Source organism: Dipodomys merriami, unplaced genomic scaffold (assembly GCF_024711535.1).
Source record: "Dipodomys merriami isolate MVZ:Mamm:240054 unplaced genomic scaffold, mDipMer1.0.p SCAF_10, whole genome shotgun sequence".
In the NCBI taxonomy this organism is placed as follows: domain Eukaryota; kingdom Metazoa; phylum Chordata; class Mammalia; order Rodentia; family Heteromyidae; genus Dipodomys; species Dipodomys merriami.
In genome coordinates this window covers 48,306,211-48,330,901 of record NW_027202271.1, presented here as the reverse complement: position 1 = coordinate 48,330,901, position 24,691 = coordinate 48,306,211, and the positions used below count along the sequence as shown (strand labels likewise).

Genomic DNA, 24,691 nt, shown 5'->3' with positions numbered 1-24,691 from the left:
TACCAACATCAAATACAGTGAAAACAGAGGTTATACCATGGAGGAGGGACATACAAAGCAACAAAGAAATATCTTATAAATATGTTAGAAACCATAGCAAGAAAAAAAACATTTGAGTCCTTATCTTGGGGTTCATTTCACCTAACATCAACTTATCTGACTGTTTCTGCTTGTCTCTGACATATACTAGTTCTATTTCTTGCTATAGGAAATTTCTGCCTGTTTTTTTGTCTTCCATCTAGACTTAGACAAAATGAGGGAATGGCTATCTCTTTCTCCATATCCTGAGATCCTTTTGCAATACTGAGGACCTTGTTCAGTCTATGTTCATTGATGACCCCCACCTCTGCCCAATACTTTTCAACACTAGATACCAAAATGGTTAGACTCTTGATGGGTACAAGAAGATGAAAATGTTTTGAAAATGTAGAAATAGATCACAGAGGGATAAAAATGACAACTGTATGGTGATATGCAATACCAACTTCTCAATGGAATTGTCTTGATTAATGAGGTCCTTCATCTGTACAGTCACTGGGTATATATTTTTTGAATGAATTCCCTCTTATGGTCTATTTTCAAAAGCACTACCCTCTCATTATGAATAATCAAAGTCTACTCAGAAGGAAGGGAAAATTTAAAATAACTAACTTTTAGCTTTTAAGACCTAATTTCACATGAAAAGTAAAATTGTCCTTTGAGAAAACAGATGCTAGGCTCTTACTTGGATAATTGAATACTTTAAAAAAATGGCAGTGTTCTTATTCCATCTTTGGGCTAACCAATCCTTGTTGAGAACATTCTAGTGATTCTAAAGTTTTTTGAAGAATTGATGAAACCAATTGATGAGACAGTGTCCCCTTTATTTATTTAATTATGAATTTATTTGTATTGTAAAGGTGATATACAGAGGGGTTACAGTAACATAAGTCAGGTAACAAGTACATATCTTTTTGCACAATGTCACCTCTATCCCTCATTTTTCTCCCAGTTTTTTCCCTGATAACCCCCCTCTCCCATAGATGTGTAGTTCATTTGCAACATAGTGTCTAGTGAGTATCACTGCTGCTTTGTTCCCCATTCTCCCACCATTTCTGTGCTCTTTTTATAAAAAAATAGATCTGTTTCCCAGAAGATTAGAACACAGAATTCAGACAGAAACCGCATGTGGATTAATATAATATTTGCTTTTACCAGAAGGTCATCAATAAACACTTATTGACTTACTCTAGGGAGTGAAGGACATTACAGTCACAGTCCTAACAGGGTGTGTGTGTGTGTGTGTGTGTGTGTGTGTGTGTGTGTGTGTGTGTGTGTGTGTGTGTGTGTGTGTGTGTGTGTGTGTATTGTGAGTTTGTGAACTGTGACTCTGGTTCTATACTCTGGATGAAAAACAAAGAATACAGATGAGCCGATATGTTCTTGAAGGAGAGATACTACATGAAAAAGTAGCATACAGATTTTCAAAACTTACTATATAAGAAGATTAAAGTAATTAAGAATATGTATCATGATTTCAAGAAGAGACAAATGAGATGCTGGAGTAGAGCAAGCCAGTGTATTGGTATATAGAAAACTAATGACGGAACTGGCATTAGAGAGTTGTGAAGTAATGATAGGTCTTGCAAAAATAGTTCTAGGAGAGTCATCCATAGGGATAATAATGATATTGAGTTTTTATATCATACATGCACATAAATCACTTCCAGGTTGATTATAGAATTTAAATATGAAAGGAAAAACTATAAAACTTTTGGAAGACAATACAAAAAATATATGTGCAATTTGAGGAAGAGAAAATATCCTTAAACCAATTTAAAAATAGAATTCATAGAGGAAGTTATTGATATATTTGACTGAATTATGTTTTAGCTCTTTTCTTAATCAAAACTGACCATAAAAGAAAAAGAAATTCAAATTAAAAAGTCAGTTATGCACTGATAGATAATATCAACAGTCATAATTATCTCCACAGATAACTAAAAATTAGTTGCTAAGATGTTTATCATTCATCTATCTGTGATCTACCTGTCTATATACCTATAGAAACATTTAGGAACATAGACAGAGAAACAGAGAGAGGTAGAAGGAAAGAGAGAGAGAAGGGAAGAGATATAACTAAAAATCAAGTAATCTGATAGAAAAATACACAAAAGGCAAAGAAATAATAAAAATAACTAACAAATACATTGAGAGAAAATGTGTTCTATTTCAAGAACAGGCACGTGGATATCATTTTAATCATAATGGCAATGAACAGTGGAATGGACCAATAATTAGTTTTAGTTAGTTAATAAGATAAATTAAAAGACAATGAACTGAATGTAGCTACCCAGCACAGTCTATTGACATAATTCACAAAATGTTCTATTTCAGAAATTGCATATTATATACACAGGAGTCCACTGTGCTATTATTCTTTAGAACTTTTACATGCCTTATAAATACACTTCTACTTCTAGTAAACATTGAATCTAAGCTAAAATATGATATGAGTATTTTTAGGCATGAGGTTCTTAAGTCCTGTCCTATAGGACTGTAAATGAGCAGCTAGGTCTGAATAGGAATGCTATATATGAACCAGAGGATTCTTAGGGCTGTGGAGAGAATAACTGTTACCTCAAATGTACCTTCTTGATACAAAAACTGCAGATATACTACATGTAATTTTTTTTGTTTTTTTTCAAGCTGGTATTGGAGTTTGAACACAGGACATGTACATAATCCTTTAGTTGTTTTCACTCAAGGCTGGTGCTCTACTGCTTGAGCTACAGCTTTCCCCTCCCCCCTCCACTCCCCCCCCCCCCCCCCCGCATTGTTGGGCTTAAATTCGTGGCCTGGGCTCTGGCCCTGAGCTCTTTTACTCAAGACTAGAAGTCTATCACTTTGAGCTACAGCACCACTTCCATTTTTCTAGTGGCTAATTTGAGGTAGCAGTCTCATGGATTTTCCTGTCCATGCTGACTTCGAACCATGATCCTCAGATCTCAGCCCCCTGAGTAGCTAGGATTACAGGGATGAGCCACTGGCACCATGCCACTTCCAGCTTTTTGGTGCTTAATTTGGTGCTTAAGAGTTTATGAGCTTTACTCTCCAGGCTGGCTTTGAACCATGATCCTCAGATCCCAGCCTCCTGAGTGGTTAAGATTATAGACACAAGCCACCCAGTTGTGGTTGTATTATATGGTTTAATGGAAATGCAGGGCTTTGGGATCCATAAGGGAAGTCATGGGACCCAGTGATATCTCTATGAGAGGAGGAAAGCTGTATTGCTCTATGCTGTGATTTGAATGTTTGTACCCCAAATTTTTGTTAAAATAGAGGTAGGGCCTCTAAGGGTTGTCTAGGTCATGAGGATGGAAAGGATGAGATTAGTCCTTGCTCAATGAGCTGAACAAGCTGGGTCCTTGTCCCCTTCTCTCCTTCCAATAGGTGAAGAGATCTTGTTAGTCTCCTCTGGAGGATGTAGCAGGAAGGGATCACCTTGAAGTCAGTAAGTAACCTTTACCAGACACTGAATCTGCCTCTACCTTGAACTTGAACCTCCTAGCCTTCAGAACTCTGAAAAATAAATTTCTATTGTCTATAAATTACCCAGTCTCAGGTATTTGGTTATAGCAGCATATTGTAAAGGAAGACTGGGAGAGAATGAAACATGTTCATGATTATATACCATAAATTCTGTTCTTTCAACCAGTTTGATAGGGTGGTTGAGAAAATCAAATGAGACAATGACTATAAAATGACCTGACACATGGTAAGTACAAACTATTAGCTCATATACTTAGCATTATCTTATTATAGTGTGAAATTACAAAGTGATTTATTATTTTCTGTGCATTATTATTATGGGGACTTGCACATATATGGATCTACTAAAATGTGATCATTGAATCTAGGAGAGTTAATATTACCAGATTTATGATCCATGGAAAATTGTGGGTATTGAGGTTTTTAATATTTGTAGTGTTCAGACAATTTGCTTAATTCAGAACAGCCATTAGAGACCATAAATCTCCTCTGGGAAGGAAACTTGTGGAAGCAACAGTGGCTGTATCTAAGTTGTCACACTACCAATTGGTAGTTGACCTTTATTTAAGGATAAGTAATCATTTGTATAAAATATATTCATAGGGCTGGGAAGGTGACTCAGTGGTAGAGCGCTTGCCTTGCATGCATGAGGCCCTGGGTTCAATTTCTCAGCACCACATAAGCAAAAAGAAAAAAGCCGGAAGTGGCACTGTGGCTCAAGTGGTAGAGCACTAGCCTTGAGCTGAAGAGCTGAGGGACAGCACCCAGGCCCAGAGTTCAGGCCCCATGACCGGACCCAAAAAAAATAAAATAAAATCATATAAAATGTAAAATAAAGAATAATTATTTAAGGATGCTGTCATCCCACTTTTAACTTTTTCTTTGTAGCTCTGTCTTCACTTCCTCATTTATTTTCTTTTGTTGGGAGAAGAGAGAGGTGAAGAATTTGAAATGTTTCCTCCTCCATTTCATCTCTGTTTTGACTCTAGTACAATCAAGTAAACAAAAGCTAGATGGGAATTGGGAGCAAAAAAATAAAAAAAAAGCTGAGTCCCCAGTGTGACCCCAATACAGATGATAATTACATCCCGAACTAATCACAGACCTAATGAGAAATGTTAAGAATACATATTTGTTTAAAAAATTAAGATAGAAACTTAGGCCATTAAATGGTAGCTGTCTATACTCTATTGTATTACTTTTGGATCATTTAGGGGCAATGAAAACCTTGAAATGATTTCTGTAATAAATAATTTCAAAAGAAAAATCAGACAGCTTTTAACAATGTGATAAAATGAGAGACATGCTTTGTGTGGTCTCCTTCCATATTCTCACTTGGCAGCTTAATATTTCTACAGGGAGAATGACGTAAAATATACAAATATCACAGCCGACATATGGCTAAAACATTCCCTTTTTTGGTACACTGCCTTTTTTCCCTTATACTCTTATTTTTATGTCATATGCTCCCTGATTATGTTCAAATCGAATCTTTCTAGCATTGTAGATAGAATAAGAAAAAGACAAAAACTATACATGTCTTGATGACCTGATTCCAACATGAGAAAGAAAAATGGTATTTCTATATGTTTTATGTATTTCCTAGGGCCAAAATGGTGATTTTTTTCCCCAGCTGTTATTGTCTTGCAGAAGTACATATTCCCTACAGAGCAAATATGCTTCCATTGTGCTCCCATTGAGATAATTTGCTGATTCTGATCAACTCCAGGTCTGGAGTCTAGCAGAGAATTATTCAGATGATTACCCTGATTTCAGGCTGTGCCTAGTTTAGGAACACTCAGCTCTATGCTATCTCCCTGCAAATCAGTCTTGCCTCCGACTTATTCACCAGCTCAGTGTGCCCTAATCCACCATTTCTTTGTCATTGTATAATCGAAGCATATTCTTCTCCATTACTGTTGGAGAATGTCAATGTTGTAATCTGTTTGTAATTAGGACCACTCCACAAATCCACCTTTTCTTTATCCCCTTTCCCTCCATGAACTTTTCTAGAAGAATAAACATGCCAGTATTATTCTTTCCCACAAACAGAAATCAATCTATAGAAAATTCCCTGGTGTAATGTGTATTAGCTTGTCAATGAAGACAAAATTTATATTTACCTAAAAGATGTGTCACTTCACACAAAGCTTCACAGACCTGCAGTAAATAAAAATGCATTGCATGCCTGTTTAGGCATTTAAAACAAAACAAAAGAAATGAATTGTTTTGAGAAATAGAGTCTACTCACACACTGAAAAGTCATGGGATAAATGTACCATATGCCAATACTAACTTGCCTCCAAGAGTAATGGGTTCCATTTTGATATGCTTGCGTTAAAGTTCATTGACATTAGAGCTGATGTATTTACTGTTGGCTTATGAACAAAGGATTTTGAATAAGGATGTAAAAGAAATTCATGGCAGGAAATGTTGTCTGAGAGTTTGTGGATTTTATGTGTGTGTGTATGTGTGTGTATGAATTTTTTGTTTTTTAAATGTGGCAAGATTACCTGACAAATTTTATTTTTCTGTTTACTTTGTAGAAATTTGGCTTAGAAAAATTCATAAATAAAAGGTTATCTCAACAATTTATCCTGGCTTATCAACTTTAATGCAAGTCAGCCCATTTATTTAAAAAAAACCTTTATATTATTAATTGAGACCAGATAAATTCTTAAGACTGGTTACATCTTTGAACATAGATATTAACCATAGGAGGGTATCACCTGCACTGTTTGCCTATGGCGATTAGTATAATTTTCATTCCATTACAACTGTGCATACCATAGGAGCAGGATAAATGTGTGCTGCTGAAATCTGCAATGTTATGTTTTCCTATTAAAGAGTTTGGTAGTCAGGATTTTAACTGGATTTTAACTTTTAAATCATGAGCTGAAGTCTCCAAATGCAAAATGAAATCTACAGCTGGATATAAGAGATTTCAGATCTTGTGTGCTGTCTACCCAAGTACTGTGAAATGTAATTAACTCTTCTCTTCAGGAGAAAAACAAAGCAGTAGCAAACAAAAAACAAAACTAATTAGAAAACTGAAAGATCTCCTAACCACAGGCTTCAAGAAACTAATTATCAAAAGAAAAGAAAACATTATATGAATGTTAATAGTATCCATTTAAGCGAGGTATCTTTTTAAAGTGACATCCACTACAATTATACCAATTAAACTGATGTCAGACTTCTTTCTGAATTAGATTCACTAAAATTTTTTTGCTCTTCCTTGAATATTTCATAAGCCAATTTTCCTATGTCTCGTCTTAGAGGGGCATGGAAAACTGTCCTTTCTCAATCTCTGTAAATTGTTATTTGCATTGCTGGAACTTACAAGAGAATATTTGAAAGAGTTGATGTCTAAGGTTTCTTATACATTCTGTATCATGTGTTTACATGCCAAATGTATTCATTCCCTCAATTTTTTTTGCCAGTCCTGGGGCATGAACTCAGAGCCTGGGCACTGTCCTTGAGCCTCTCTCTGCTCAAAGCAAGCGCTTTACCACTTGAGCCCAGCGCCACTTCTTGCTTTTTCTGTTTCTGTGGTACTGAGGAATTGAACCCAGGGCCTCATGCATGCTAGGCAAGCACTCTACCACTAAGCCACATTCCCAGCCCTCCCTCAATTTTTATTGACACTCTCCAAGCTCCATATTAGGTACTGGGACTGAGGATTTACGCTGATAAATGAGATGGCAATGCCTCTTTCCTTACTGAGCTTAAACCCAACCCTAGTGGTGGGAGAGACACAAACAGAAAGAAAAGAAATACATTAAAGAATTGCCAGTTGTTTAGTTATTAAGAAAGGAAAGAACAGTGTGGTTTGGTAAGTACTTGGATTAAGTATTTATGACAGCTTTTCAAAGATAAGCCATTTAGATGTAACTGGAAAGAAGAGAAGCTAATTGGTGAAGAATGATCTAGATGGAGGTAGCATGGTGTGTGGTGTTCTGGGAATCAGCACAGATGGTAGCCAAAGAAAACGAAGGGTCAGTGGCACACATGGAGGCTTAAGAGCAAGCTTCAGGCCTAGTTCCACAGAGACTTTCAAGTACAGTTTGTTTGAGGCTATTTTAAAAGCGCTAAGGATGCCATTGAGGCCTTCCTGGGGACAGGAGAGAGTGACACCAAGTGACATAAACTTGATGACACAATTACTAGGGGGACTTCTCAGAATGCACTGAGTACCAGCAACAGAAGGGAGAGCTCAGTCAGGAGATGCAAAAGTGATCGAAATTGGGGGGCTTGGGTTAGACTAGAGTGGTCTAGGGAGGGAGCAATGAGACTGGGGAGCAGTGGATGAAAGTAAGTTATCCAAGAGAAGCTGACAGGACCAACCAAAGACTGGACAATGAAAGATGGAGACAAGGAAGGGACCAAAGGAGGGTCCAGGTTTCAAATGGCCAACTTCATTTACAGAGGAGAGAAAGACTAAGTTGAGTTAGATGAGTGTCAATGCCTAGAAACACCGAGATAATAAAATATTGATAAATTGAAAGGAACTACTGCAGACAGTCCTGTATTTTTTAATGGAGGAAAAAGGGACTGTGCATCATTATTAGCAGAGCATTAGTTTTCAGTTCCCAATTCCGCTATTTTTTTAATTTGGGAAATTACTTAATATTCTTGTACTAAAATTTATTTTTTCTGTTACATTCTAATGTGCAAGTCCTACAATAGTTTATATGAAAGTATAAATTAGATTATTGAGAGAAATAAGTTTTACATAAGCATTTCAAATATTGCAAACATACTTCAAATTATGAACATTTGAATATGTGAACATATAAAGGAAACATTAATATGTCATCACAAAAAGGAAATGTATATGTATCAATGGCCACCAAGAATTTTCCTCCCTTTTTTACCCAAAGATAGTCTCTTAATGCCTGCCCTGTATTTTTAAATAAATTATATATAGAAACCCAAATGAGAACAGTGCTGGAGGAATATCAATACCAAATTTCAAACTCTACTACAAAGCCATAGTAATCAAAACAGCTTGGTACTGGCACAAGAACAGACCCGAGGCCCAATGGAATAGAATTGAAAACCCAGAAATGAACCAAAAGACCTATAGCCATCTAATCTTCGATAAGGGAGCTAAAAAAATAGAATGGAAGAAAGACAGCCTCTTCACTAAATGGTGCTGGCAAAATTGGTTAAACACCTGCAGAAAACTAAAGCTAGATCCTTATATATCACCCTGCCCCAAAATCAACTCCAAATGGATCAAAGTCCTCAAAGACAAAGTAGACACGCTGAAAACATTACAGGAAGGAATAAGAGAAACTATAGGGCTCCTTGGCACAGGCCGAAATTTTCTTAATAAAGACCCACAAACACAACAAAAGAAAAGTTGGACAAATGGGATTTCATGAAACTGCAGAGTTTCTGCATGGCAAAAGACATAGCTAGCAAGATCAATAGAAAGCCTACAGATTGGGAGAAGATCTTAATTAGCCATACATGGGACAAGGGTCTCATATCTAAAATATACTTAGAACTCAAAAAACTAAATTCCCCAACAACAAATCCTCAAAAAAACAACTGCCCAATAAATAAGTGGGCTAAAGACTTAAAGAAAAAAAAAATCTATGAAGAGGAAATAAGAATGGCCAATAGACACATGAAGAAATGTTCAACTTCTCTAGCCATAAAAGAAATGCAAATCAAAACAACATTGAGATACCACCTCACCCCAGTTAAAATGGCTATAATCAAGAAATCTAAATAACAACAGATGCTGGAGGGGATGTGGCCAAAAGGGAACCCTACTGCCTTGTTGGTGGGAGTGTAAACTTGTTCAACCACTTTGGAAAGCAGTATGGAGGTTCCTCAAAAGACTCCACATAGAGCTCTCCTATGACCCAGCAATCCCACTTTTGGGCATTTACCCAAAGGATCACAAACAAGGCTATACTAAAGCTACCAGCACAACTATGTTTATTGTAGCATTATTTACCATAGCTAAGATATGGAACCAATCCAGATGCCTCTCAGTAGATGAATGGATCAAGAAAATGTGGTATATGCATATGTATGTGTATGTTTAGATAGATAGATAGATAGATAGATAGATAGATAGATAGATAGATAGATAGATAGATAGACAGACAGACAGACAGACAGAATGGAATTCTATGCCTCCATCAGAAAGAATGATGTCACTCCATTTGTTAGTAAATGGAAAGACTTGGAAAAAATTATATTAGGTGAAGTAAGCCAGGCCCACAGAAACATAGGTCCCATGGTATATGTCTAGGACAAGCAAAAAGGTCAAAATCTATGTATATATGACCATATAAGATGATGTTAAGTGAAATGAACCCCAAGATAGGGACACAAGTGCTTTTGTCTTGCTTGCTATTGTTTATAACATATTTAAAATGTACTGTGTGATTTTTTTGTTTCTTTTGTATGTTCTTCCCCCAGTAAACCCCCTGTTTTCATTGTATTTGATTCCGGTGCCCTGCATCACATATATACACTTTTCTAATTTGGGGAAGGGAAGGGAAATAACAAAATGCTGAAATAGAGATACATTATAGCAATGAGATATACAAGACACTATGTTGAAACTGAACTTTACAACTTGGGGGTAGGGAGGGAGGAGTTGGGAAGTGGGGAGTGGAGGGATGGTAGGATAAAAACAAAGGAGGGGGTTTCAGTAGATGAATGGATCAAGAAAATATGGTATATATACACAATGGAATTCTACGCCTCCATCAGAAAGAATGACATTGCCCCATTTGTTAGGAAATGGAAAGGCTTGGGAAAAATTATATTAAGTGAAGTAAGCCAGGCCCAAAGAAACATAGGTCCCATGGTTTCCCTTATTTGCAATAACTAGTATATGTCTGAGTCAAGCAGAAAAGGTCAGATAAGGTGATGTTAGGGAAATGAACCCTAAGATATGTATTCAAATGTTTATTTTTTCTTTCATGGGATTGTTTCTAACACATTTATAAGATTATTTCTTTGTTGCTTTGTATGTCCCTCTCCCACAGTATAACCCCTGCTTTCACTGTATTTGATGTTGGTATAATTTGTGGAGGGGAAGGGAAAAACAAATTGTTTAACTAGGGATACAGGTGGACCCATTGCAACAATGAGATGTACAACTCGTTATGTCGAAAATGAACTTTACAGCTTTGGTGCAAGGGTGGGGGGGGGGAGCGGGAGGATTGGGTAGGGGGCGGGGAGAGGACAGGAAGGGATGGGAAGGGGAAACAAAGGAGGAGGCAACAATGCTTGATAAGAAATGTACTTACTATCTTGCCCATGTAATTGTAACCCCTCTGTACAGTATTTTCACAATAAAAAAAAAATTTAAAAAAACTCAACAAAGGAGGGGGCTAACAAAGCTCGATAAGAAATGTACTCATTGCCTTACTCATGTAACTGTAACCCCTCTGTACAGTATTTATTTGGTAAAAATATTTCAATGGATCCATATCTAAGTAAGGATATCATAATATAGCATAAATATATGAATAAAATATTATATGTTAGAATATGTAAAAGTTCATTTCTTTTCATGTAACTTGTTTCAATTCTAAACCTCACCTGGCTTTTACTCTTGACATTTTTTTCTTTCACAAGGAAAAGATAACAATTAAAATGGAAAGCAAGCCACAAATTACGAGCATCTAAAGGAAAAGATGTCTGTGTATCTGTGTGTATGTGTTTGATCCAGATATAGCAGAATGGATAATTTCAAATGGAAAATGTCTTAAAGAGAATATAATTCTGTGTTGGACCAAGCCTTTGTGAATATAACCCATTAACTAATTATACATGTGCTGGAATACATTACTGAAATCTATTATGTGAGATAAAAGTTAGCGTTGAAGCATAATTTCCAAACACCATGGATAGTTAATTATTAAATACATTGTTCATTGCACAAAAAACAGTATGAGTTATATGTTTTGGTAGGGCCCAAGTGTGAATGACTGAAAACAATTGTCACCATCAGTCTATTTCACAGAGATAAAACCATTTCATTAGATTTACTTCAATGGCATACTTAAAAAAACTAACAAAATGAATATATTCACATTGTATGAAGTTGAAAAGTATAAGAAACTATTACCAGGAAACCCTGTCCTTTAGAATCTTAATGTGGTAAAATGTTGGAGTCTTTCTTTCATGTATTGTATACGAATCATTTCACTCATTTTATCTTAAGAATGGTATATATACTTTTCTATTCTACTTCCCTTACATCACATTGTATTGAGAAAATATATCTACATGATATAATGTTCTTTGTTCATTTTTTAACTAATGCCATTTTGTTTTTATTATTAATATGTTATACAGAGAGATTATTATTTTATAAAGTCAGGTAATGAGAACATTTCTTTTTGGACAATGTCACCCCTTCCTTCACTTTCGCCCATTTTCTCCCTCATGTCCCTGCCCACAAGTTGTATAGTTCATTTTCCACATAGTGTATACTGAATATCATGATTGTGTTTGTTTAACTTCCCTCCCTCAGCTTCCTCCCCTAAAACAAAACAAAACAAAACCAAGAAAAACCCAAAAGCAAAAGCAAATACTAATACCTCCACCAATGACAAAAAGACCCATGTATGTATTTCCTGGAATTCCTTTGGAGTTATACCTTTGGGTTCCTTCCTTAGTGATATCCTCCTTCAGTCTGATTGTTTATGTGTAAGTGATTAGAGTCTTGCATAAATTATCATGTCCAGTCATATTTTAGATCTAGCTTCCCCATATGAGAGAAAACATGAGCCATTTGTCTCTCTGAGCTTGGCTTACCTCACTTAACATGATTTGTTCCAGATCCATCCATTTCCCTGCAAATGACATAATTATAATATTCTTTTAATTGCAATTTTAGGTGATACATAATTTCCTCAGAAGTTGTGTAAAACTTTCATTAGATGCCAATTTATTTCTATAAAATTAACATCTTCATAGAGTACATTGTTCTCATCCAAGTAGATAACATTTTTCTTCATTGAAATATTCCTCTTTGCATAGGAGTATTCTGTTCCTTGTGCTTCATTGGCTTCTTCTTTTTTTGAGGGGGGGTCTGGTTGTGAGGCCTGAACTCTGGGCCTGAGTGCTGTCCCTCAGCTCTTCAGCTCAAGGCTAGCGCTCTACCACTTGAGCCACAGAACCACTTCTGGCTTTTTTCTTTTTGCTTATGTGGTGCTGAGGAATTGAACCCAGGGCCTCAGGCATGCAAGGCAAGCGCACTACCACTGAGGCACCTTCCCAGCCCTTCATTGGCTTCTTCAGTTTACTATTAACATTTAAGTTTAGTGTAAGTTTACTATATTTACTTATATATTATATCATCCCATATTTACCTTTATATTTCTTCTTGCTTTTCATGTTACAGCTCATATTCTTTTTTAATTTCTACTTGGTTATTGCTAAAGCAGAGAGGAAATATTATTGATTTGACTATTTATGTTTTATATTTTTTTGTAAAGATACTGTACAGAGGGGTTACAGTTACATGAGTAAGGTAATGAGTACATTTCCTATTGCATTGTTACCCCCTACTTTGTTTCCCCCACACACAAACTGTAAATTTCATTTTCAACATAGTGTCTAGTACATCATTGTTATAATGGGTCAACCTGTATCCTTGTTTCAACATTTTGTTATTTCCCTTCCCTTCCCCAAGTTAGAAAAATCTATATACAAGATGCAGGGCACTAGAATCAAATACTGTGACAACAGTGGTTAAACCATGGGGGAAGAACATAAAAAAGAAACAAAAAAAATCACATAGTGCATTAACAACAATAGCAACAAAGAAAAAGCCTCTTGTGCCCCTATCTTGGGGTTCATTTCGTTTAGCATCATCTTATATGGTCATATAGACATAGCTTTTGACCTTTTCTGTCTGGTAAGATTATCCTAGATTTATACTAATTATTACAAATAAGGGAAACCATGGGACCTAAGTTTCTTTGGGTCTGGCTTACTTCACTTCACTTAATAGGATTCTTTTCCAAATCTTTCTATTTTCTTACAAATGGGGTGGTGGCATTCTCTCTCTCTCTCTCTCTCTCTCTCTCTCTCTCTCTCTCTCTCTCTCTCTCTCTCTCTCTCTCTCTCTCTCTTTTTCTGCCCCCCCCGTGTGTGTGTGTGTGTGTGTGTGTGTGTGTGTGTGTGTGTGTGTGTGTGTGTGTGTGTGTGTGTGTGTGTTTGCTGGTCCTGGGGCTTGAACACAAGGCCTAAACACTGTCTCTGAACTTTTTTGCTCATAGTCTAGCATGCTACCACTTCAGCCAAAGTCCTGCTTCTGGCTTTTTGGTGGTTAATTGGTGATAGGAGTCTCATGGACTTTCCTTCCTGAGTTGGCTTCAAATGATGATCCTCCTGAGTAACAAGGATTGAAGTGTGAACCACCAGCACCTGGCACTTTTGTTATTGTATCTTCTCTTATTTGTACCAGCTGGAACCTCTAAGACAATTTTAAAAAGAAATTATATTTTTGTCTATTTTTACTTAATAAAGTGAAAATTTTCAATAATTCGTTATTATTGACATCCCATTATTTGCTAATAATTATTTGCTACTAGTAGTAATTTATACTACTAATAATTATGCACTAATAATGTATTTTAGATATTATTTACCAGACTTAGATAATCCCTTACATTTCTAAATTGATTAGAATTGATCAATATCACATTACACGGAATACTTTGCTTTTGTCAATGGAAATGATAATACATATTTACTCTTTTTTCTGTCCATGTGGTGGTTTATTGGAGATAACAGTCTCATAGACTCTCCTGCCCAGACTGGCTCTGAACCTCACTTCTCAAATCTCAGCCTCCTGGGCTGGGAAGGTGGCTCAATGATAGAGCGCTTGCCTTGCATGCCTGAGGCCCTGAGTTCGATTCCTCAGCACCACATAAAAAAAAGAAAAAAGCCAGAGGTGGCGCTGTAGCTCAAGTGGTAGAGCGCTAGCCTTGAGCTGAAGAGATGAGAGACAGTGCCCAGGTCCAGAGTTCAGGCCCCAAGATCGGACCCAAAAAAAAAAAAAAAAAAAAAAAAAAAAATCTCAATCTCAGCCTCCTGAGTAAGTAGGATTACAGGCATAGGCCACTGGAAACAGGCTTAAATTTATTATTGTAAGTTCATAATGCTCTTATTTCTAATACTGTGGATGTAAACAGCTGCTTCCTATTTTATTATTGATAGATTATATTTTTAAAGTGTTTTTCCTTAAGTATTCTTGCTGGAAGGAGTTATCATTTGGCTTTATATTATAAAACAAAGGAGGGAGTAACAATGTTTGACAAGAAATGTACTCAGTACCTTACTCATATAACTGTAACCCCTCTGTATAGCATCTTTACAATCCAATAAAATTTTTTAAAATGTCACTATTTGCATTGGGTGGGGGGGGGGTGGGAGGGAGGCTGGGAAGGGATGTGAAGGGTAAACAAAGGAGGAGGCTGCAATGCTTGATAAGAAATGTACGCATTATCCTGCCCATGTAATTGTAATTGTGTAAATGTTCACACAAAAAATAAAATTAAATTAAAAAAAGAAATATCAATTGTAAATAAACCCTACTGAAAGAATTCATCTATTTAAATAATAAAACCCCTTACAAACAAGGGGTACAAACTACACTGGTTGTATATTAAATCTGTACAACTGATAAGAATTGTGCTAAAAAATATAAATACAGGCTTCAGATTATTATTCTCTCTTTAATAAATGTGTGGTTTTTAAAAAAGTCACTATTTGCTTATTTTAAAAGAGTTAAAATATATAGCAACTGTTAATAAAAGAAGTGTTTTGCTTATATACAGGAATAGTTACATATTAATTAGAAAAGGACAAACTGAAAGAAAACGAAAAAAGAAGAAAACAGAAAAAGAACAAGTGTTTTTGGTCAAAAATATTTACAAATTTACAAATATTTATAAATTTACTAGCAAATTAACAGGGAAACAAATTCAAATGAAGAATTTAGTAGAATATTTTAAAGTTGGTATCAGTACTAGTAAGGGTTTGTAGAAATAGGCCCATACGTTCACAAAGTAAGATTAAATTTGTGGGGGTTTTGTTTGTTTTTTATATGTATCAGGCTTTAAAAACTTTATTTCCTAGAGTAACACTTCCACATTTTACATATAAATACAGAAGTCTTCACTGTGACATTGTACTCATTCTAAGATGGTAATAACAGAAAAGCTATTTCTAGAAAGCTGATTAAGAAATATTAGTTGACTCTTACAATCAACAACTATTATGCAGCAATCAAGGGAAAAGGAGAGAGCACACAAAAAGGAAAAATAAAGGAATATTGTTGATAGAGAACGATATTAAAGGTAAATAGAACGTTCAAAATTAAGTTGGAGAGCAATTATAAAATATCTAATTAAAATATTGTCAATTGAATTACTTAGTAGATCAAAGAAATATGAAAGTAGTTTTCTTTGGGAGTGATAGTTGTTTTCCATAAGTTTAGTTTTATTATGTTTGGAGTTTCTATAACTTTGCGCTGAAGTTGTGATTTGAGGGAAGTATATGACATTACAAATGATTTCTGGGTTTTATTATTTCTAGTATTTCAGCCATTCTAGAGATTGCTTTTCAGTGCCTTATCACAAGGTACACATGCAAGCAAGCTCATATTTGTTTTATTGTAGAGCTGAGATGAGAACAATTAGTTCTGTCCTTATTAGATATTTGAGGACAATCATTTCACAACTCCTCTGTCTTTCCTTTTGAGTATATAATAGTTCATGAATTCAAAGAAAAGTGGTAAGATAACACTTTTAACTAATTGTGAAGCTCAGCTAATTAACTTATTTTAGATATCAAATTATCTTTTACTCTCAAGTATGGACTAGAATAGTAAGCAATAGACTAATTTTCTCCTTTAATTATTTTTGCTCTTTGAGCAATATTGGTCCAAACCTAGCTGTTAAGGGAGTATTATGCAGAAAGATCTTTTCCTCACATAAAAACCCATTTGATTCTTTGATGGTATGGATTCAAATATGTAAATGCAATGTGTACCTTATAGATATTTCCAAAAATGATCACTGCAAACCAAACAATTTATAAATCATATTTACCATACATGATGGCTGACATTGTCAGCTTGATTGGTTTGCCAGTGGCTAAGAGATTCATAAAGCACACTTCCAGCTGTTTCTGCAAAGGTATTTCCAACCAGAATTAGCTAAGGGTTAAAGACTGTTCTGAATGCGGGCAATCCTATAGGTTATGGGGTCCACGTGGAACAAAAAGAGAAAACAGAAAAACAGGTAGCAAAGGCATTCTCTCTCTCTCTCACTCCCTCTCCGCTCCCCTCTCTCTCTCTCTCCCCTATCCCCTGTAGGACATGATGGGCCAAAAGTTCTGAAAAAATGATCAAAATAAACCCTTTCTCCCATTAGTTGTCTTTCTGTAAAGGAAATTGAAAACTCTGATTGATACACTATGTATCTCTGTGTATAAATATAACATTAGAGAGCTGATGTGTGTACGTCCTGAAGACATTGTCCTGATTACTCCATTTTGGTGAGACACTATATTTTAGTACTTTTTTGGGGGGAGGAAGAGGAGGGAATCTTGTGTTTCTAAGACACTTTGCATCCCCATTGTAAGAATCCAGCCATCCTTGTTCAGAAATAACTACTGCTAGAATTCAGATTTAAATATTTATGAGGGTGGAAATTCAAACTGTGTCCTGTTGGAAGAGGAAGCATGCTTTCTTGCTTGATTTTTCCCCTGGGATCTAGGAAGCACTTTTCTCCCCTTGTTTTCTCATCTAATTTGTACAGATACAAATTTCATTAATATTTAATCCTAACTATGAAAAGAAACAAAATTTCTTGCATAAAGCCTTTGATGCAAGGGTTTCTCTTTGGAGATCTGTAAACATTGTCAGCATTGTTCCTTGACAAAACCAGCAATGCTGCCTAAAATTCTTCAACTAAGAGTTGAACATAGGCTGCTGTGGGATTATGTGATAGTAGCCTATCCATTTGAGTAAGAGAGTTCTGAGTAGTTTGGATCTGAATTGTAAAGAATAGAGAGGCATGCATAGGGTGGTTTATTTTATTAGTGTGTAGGTGTGTGTATAGGTGTGTGCGTGTGCGTGTGTGTGTGTGTGTGTGTGTGTGTGTGTGTGTGTGTGTGTGCTAGTCTTGAGGCACTGTCCCTAAGCATTTTTGCTCAAGGGTAGCCAACTCTACCCCTGAGCCATACTTTCAGCTTTTTAAAGTTACTTAATTAATTAATTAATTGTGATTAATTGGAGACAACCTCATGGAGTTTCCTGGCTGGGCTGGCTTTGAACTATGATCCTCAGATCTCAGCTTCTGCAGTAGCCAAGATACAGATGTGAGCCACCAGTGCCTGGCTTTCATGGGACGTGTTTTTGAAACATACTTCATAAGAAAATGTTGTTAGTATGTGAACACCATAAAATGTATGTACACAAAGGAAAACAGCCATCACTGTAATTTTATCTTATAGAAGTGCCATCAGCACATCATATATGCAATCCATCCTTGACTGACATCATTATGCAGTACATAATTATAGTCTAGATTCTAGTGTCCCTTAGAGGGGAAGAAAGCAAAGTACAAAAGATATTATAGGCAAATTGCCTAAGTTCAGTTTCTTGGTAAGAAAATAATAGAACTTGTACAGAAATCAGACTGGAATCCAGTATAACTAGGCAAGTTTGAAGAATTTAATGTTTATAAATGCTCAGATTTCCTCTAATGTTCTCTTTCAACTATAAACACTGTATTAACTGAAGTAAACAAGATATTCAGGCTCTTTTATGGGTGTAGACAGAAAGAAAAAATGAACATCAAACAAATAATTCTATGGTGCTGTAATTTTACAAAGATGTAGTAGGCAGGCAACCAGTAGCTCATGCCTGTAACCCTAATTACTCAAGAGGTTGAGGGCTAAGGATTGTGGTTCAAGGCCAGCCTAGGCATGAAAGTCTGTGAGTCTCTTATTTTCAATAAGCTACCAAAAAAGCTGTGCCTTAAATGGTAGAGCACTATCCTTGAGCAAAAAAACTTAAGAACCACAGTGCCCAGGCCCCAAGTTCAAGCCCCAGGATCAGTACATAACAACAACAACAACAACAAAAATAGAGCAATGGTTAAAGCAGTTATGATACTCAAGTACCTATATGCAAATGGAATATAGAATGCTATGGGAAGATCAAACAGGTGGATCTACCTCTAGCTGCAGGAAATATTCTCTGGAAAAAATATTGTCTATACTGAAATTTAGAGAGTAATTAAGCATTTGCTACTTTAGAAGAGGAGGGAACAGACATTGTAGAAAATGAGTGCCGGATGGATCAAGTGTTGGTACAGTTTCATGGAGCTGTATATGTCCTATTGGGTTTAGTTATATTGTGCTTTAGTGTGTTGCTCTTCACAAAGAATGAATGTAGATAAGGTCCATGTGTCTTAATGACTGTGACAGCTCCATTGCCAACTGCAGTGCCTGTAAACAATAGATCTTCAACACCTGTTTGTTGATTGAATATGTAAATCTCAACCTTCACTAAGAGATCTATAAGAATGCTCATTATTTTGCTAGTACTGGGACTGAATTTCGCCTAAGTTTCCCTCAAGCAGACATGAATGCCTTAGCTCTGCTTATCCTTATTGGGGAGTATCCCAAAGGGGTGATTATTGATAAAGACACATTAAGTAGTATAATTTTCTACCCATTTATCATCATTCCATTACAAATTAGGCCTCTAGCACAATATCTATGATTAAAGTCTGTTAATTAAAATTAATCAGCATTTTGAAATGTTGTAAACTCTTTAGAGAGACATTATATATCTTAATATATAAAATTTTATTTTAAGATAGGTGGTTTTCATTGATCATTATCTTAACTTTTCTTCTTAATTCTATGTTTCTATAAAGTGATTTATGAATTAATGATACAAACCAAAATACACATATTATATACACAAATACACAAACATACATGTATACATGTGTATTTGTGTAGCCATTTTGGGCTTCAGAGGTGTATAGAATCAAAATCTTCTAGGGAAATTATCTCTGTTTAGAAACAACTACTTACATATTAGAAAAAATAGATCAAAGAGCTTACTAGTAGTTCTTCTGACTATGTTCTCTCTCCTCTTAGAAAAATAGAGAAAGGACAAATATATAGTATGAATCACTGGCCAAAAAGGAAAGTTAGGATGGTCGTTGGTTGTTCAATCATAGTTATCTTGATTGCTTAAAAAAAGCCAAGAATTCAATTTGAAATATCCTCCAACATCCTCTCATTTTTACCTTAAAACAAAACACACATTTAATAAGAATATAGGGGCTGGAGACATGGCTTAGCTGGCAGAGCACTAGCAAATGAGCAAAAGCATCAGGTACCAAATTCAAGTCTCCATCTCAGACATAAAGAAAATGCATTTAGTAAGAATATTATAAAATATTTACTACTGAATTGACTATTAAATTTACTATTCCTGATTTACTCCTCAGGAATCGCTTTGGCTCTTTTTTTATTTAAAATCTTCATTCCAACAGCTTTTACTTATAATTCTACAAGACAAGGATGTTCTTTTATATACAATAACTACTCTGCAGGTTAAACTAAACCAAACTTAAAAATAGTTTCTAATGGGGGCTGGGAAGGTGACTCAGTGGAAGAGTGCTTGCCTTGCATGCATGAGGCCCTGGGTTTGATTCCTCAGCACCACATAAGCAGAAAAAGCCAGAAGTAGCACTGTGGCTCAAGTGGTAGAGAGCTAGCCTTGAGCTGAAGAGCTGAGGGACAGTATCCACGCCCAGAATTCAGGCCCCATGACCAAGAAAACAAAAAGAAAAAAGAAGAAAAAGAAAATAGCAAATAGCTTCTAATTAAAGTTGTTTCAGTCCTAAATCATCTGCAAATGGCTTTGTCTTGTCCTTATTCATTTTTGAGCTTCCAGTGATGAACCTGTATGCAGCCCATAGTAGATATTTGATAAATTCTTGTTATATAAGTGAAAGTATAGACTCTAGAGGGGACAAGTCCTTTAGAATACTGGCATTATTGGAATTTTTCAGAGGTCACTTATAAGGTTTTTTTTTTTGAGATTCCCAATAAGAGATGCTATAGAGTCATATTCTTAATAATAGTAACAAACTTATTCTTTGCGAATGACAAGATATCTGCGATTCTTTTAATGACTCATGCCACAGAACATAAAGTTTCTGTTTGATAATGAAACATTGCATCTTCTAGACAGTATGCCAGACATGATGATTTAAATGGCTGAGTTTAAAAATAACTTCCAAGCAGCCTCCCTAAATGAGCAGTACAATGAAGACTAAGTGAAATGTTTAGTTTGCAGGTTGAAATTATTGGTAGTAAGTCGAACCTATTTTTATTGAGTGTAAAGAATTTATATGCCTATAATTTTACTCACTGATTTGAAAACACAAGCTTCATTAGAATAAAGTAAAATAAATAGGATAATAGCAGTTTCTTATCTGGTTTCTTATTTTAAAACATGTGATATATAATTCTGAAGCAAGGGTGGATAAAATATCTCTACTTTGGCTAAGGAAAAAAAATCTATCTGGGGAAAAACACCAAACACTGCCACACTTAAGTAATATTTCGTTCACTCAAATTGCACACAAGATATGTATATAGCTGTAGATACATGTATGTATGCACATCTCAACATATGTATATTTGAATATATATGCTATATATATATGCATGGTGAGATATAGGTATATCCCAACAAAACACAAGTACATTGTCAATAAAAGAGGGTAAAGGAAAAGAGTTTGCAACTAACTCCACAGTTACTGAATGTCCATTATATGATCATTTTTATCTCACAAATTCCTCATTCTTTACAGAAGTCTAGTAAACAAGGAAAGTAAATGAGTTTAAGTGGCTTGCCTATGTTCTCCCACCAGGAAAGCAGGGGAGCCAAAATTCAATCCCAAACACAGCTCTGTGTTCTCCAATCCTGTCCCACGTTACCAGTCCTTTAATAGAAATCTTGCCCTATTCATTACACAGCAATTGCTTAAGAAAGAGGAATCCTCCTAAAGCAAAAGCCCATACCAAAATAGACTGAAAAAAAATGTAAGTTTCAAACATGGAAGGACCTATCACTGCTCAGTGAACACTGAGAAAGAAGATGGGGTTAGTAACCTGCCTTTTCCCATGACAGCTTGAACTCCCATTGTGGGAAGGACAAAATATTTTGATCACTGATGAGCTGTCCAGTTCCAGAACTGGATTGTACTCATCATATCCCAAACAACAAAAAAATAAATCTGCAAACAGCTCACACAACTATTGTCATCATGTACATAAAACACACACACACACACACACACACACACACACACACACACACACACACACACACAACACAACACAGTTCATTAAGTGCATTTTCTCAGATGTAACATCATGGAAGAGCTGCTCACAAATAAGCCCAAGCTCTACTAAAATGTAAATTAGAGAGAACAGTACAAATCAAATGGAAAATGAGCCTTTATTTCACACTGACTGGAAGACCTATTCTGCTGCCTGCTTATCTTTTAAAGCTTAATTGTCCACTGCTAATGTATCCAAATGCCAAAGGGTATGCAAACACCCAACTTTGTACATCAAAACATCCACCTTACATTTAGATAACTCTTGCACTTCCTAAATACGTGATTTACCACTTGAGCCCCTCTTTTTTTTTGCATTGGTTATTTTTGAGGTAGGACTTCACTTTATGTTGAGGTTTGCCTGGACTCCAATTCTCTTACATGTACTATCCAAAATAGAATAATACAACCATGTACATAATTTGCTGTGTACCACATATACTTGGAGATACAGCAGAGCCTCATCAGTTATGTTTGATTGAGTTTCCCTTCTTATTTCACAGAACTGCCAGTGTGGAATCTTTTCTCCTCTTCCTCTGTGAAGAAATTCAACCACCAGACTGAGGTAAACAATAATAACTCCCTTCATTGAAGGCGTATCCCACATGTGTATTTCTTTACAACAAAAGGCCAGGGGGATACCACTTGGCCATAATTCTAAATGTAAAATCAGGTCTGGTATTCAATGAGGATTTTTCCTCCTTCACTCTCTGAAGTTATCTTTCCATTCTTCCTTTCCTCCATTACTTTCTCTCTCACACACAAGTTTTGTATTTCATGATCCAAGGGAAAGTTGAGATGCCCTAGGCATCTTGATATTAAAGAAGGCAATAAAAGCTTAATGATATAGGCATAATGATGTTAGGCATAGTAGTGTTTAGTTTTGCTTTTGTTTGCAAGTTTGGAGCTATGTTGAGTAATGGAACTTGCATGGTGCTGAACAATGAGGCTCTGTCTCCATCACGGACCCCAACTAGGAGAGGAATTATGTCTGCTTACTGCACAGCACAATAGGAAACACATAAAACAGAGGGGGTTAGACAGTCTGAGATGAACAAATCATGGCTGTAAGCCTCCTGAGGAGCAGATCTGAGGGCACCAAATTCCCCATTGATTGATAAAGGATACTCAGAGCAACCTTCATGCCAACCTATCTGCAGAGAGTTGTAAACTCTGTGACGGTACTGTCATCTTCAGCACAGATTATGAGAAACATACATCTGACTCTGGGAAAATCTGAGTAAAGAAATCAATAATGGATCAAAAGAGAGCTTTTCTTTTGATCTTTTGATTAAGGGTTGTTATCAGATTCTAAGTGAGGACAAATTTGTCTTTTGTTTTGGAACCTAATTTGCTCGCCATTTATCGACTTTCTTTTGTATGTTCTAGTATGATTGTGTATATATGACGGTATCTATTCATGCTATTCTAAGCAATATTCAAGAAGACCCAGGTTCTTTTATGCTCAGATTTGGAGGAAACTCTGTAAGAATCTACTAGGAGAAGGAGGAGGAGGGAGGGTGCTCATGGTGGCATTCTGTTTTGACCAGTATAGTATTTTACTTAATTAGAGTAACTGAAAGCAATTAAAAACTTAAGATATGACTATGGATTTCTAGAGCCTTCAAAGGATATTTCAGTTGAGCTTCAGAGATCCGGAGTGGGTGGAGATAAGCAGGGGGCAGCCCAGTGCTGACTTACTAAGGCTTAGTCCTGTGAATGTGTGCTACCTGCAGCAGCCTCCACATACTGAGTCATTCAACTTCCTGGTGAAACTGCCATTGTTTTGTGTAACAAGGATGCACACTCACAGAAATTTCCATCCTATTTTCTTCTGGCATTTAAATAATCTCTAGCTTCTTTATCTGCTACCAGGAGGCAGAGGAATTATCTCACACATTTTAGAAAAGGGTAAACAGGCAGATAGAAGTAAAATGACTTGCTTAGAGGCACAGTGAATTCTCTGGAAAATGAAAAACTGCTATCAGAAGTCCTTTCCCTTAGGGCTAATTCTCTGCTTCACTGTCTTCCTGAGCAAATATAGCCTAATCAAATCACCTCGCATCCTTGTCTTAACAACATCTACTTATGTAAGCACTGCAAATTCAGAATCCCGACAAGAAAAAGGACAGAGCATTTATAGTTGTGACCCACACAATTTAAAGTTAGCTGGGAGGCTGGCAAAACACAGTATCATGCTGAAGTTATTTCCAGAACAGCAGGCATCTCGTCAAGAAAAACCAGCTCAAAGGATGTCGAACTCGCCAACCTATGTTCTCTAACACAGTTCTTTTAAGACTAACTAGATGGGAGAAAAATTTTATCTTCCCATTATTCAAATTAATTAACCAGGAAGTATTTATTACTTACCTTAAGCCTGACTATAAAACAGAGACTTCACTAGTAGCATAGGATCTGAAGTTGGACTTTATGAGTTTGAAACATGACCTCTCTACTTCCTGTCTGGGCAGCCTGAGACAAATTACTTCAGCTCTCTGTGCCTAAATTTCCTCATCAGTAAAAGATGGATAATTATAGTGCAATTTTCATAGTAATACAGTGAAAAGCAAAGGTGTTAATTTGCTGCATATGGTTAATGAAGCATATGGTTCATAGGAAAGACATCATAAATTCTATTAATTATGATCCTGGCCTCAGCCCTTAGTCTGAAGTTTGGCACATGGGCAATGCAAGCTGGAACCTCACTTTCTCAAGAAGCTTTT

At 36.0% G+C, this 24,691-nt stretch overlaps 1 long non-coding RNA gene across 3 annotated transcripts in view; it reads left to right on the top strand.

Moving 5' to 3' along the window:
• The window catches only part of LOC138838046 (uncharacterized), a 78,629-nt gene that overhangs the window by 31,975 nt on the left and 21,963 nt on the right, over positions 1-24,691 (top strand). For 2 of the 3 annotated variants that reach the window (XR_011375547.1, XR_011375545.1), the window contains exon 2: positions 22,472-22,533. This is a non-coding gene — a long non-coding RNA (uncharacterized lncRNA). Of the gene's footprint in view, positions 1-3,435; positions 3,494-22,471; positions 22,534-24,691 lie in introns of those variants that run through there. The other variant, XR_011375546.1, reaches the window with a different exon arrangement.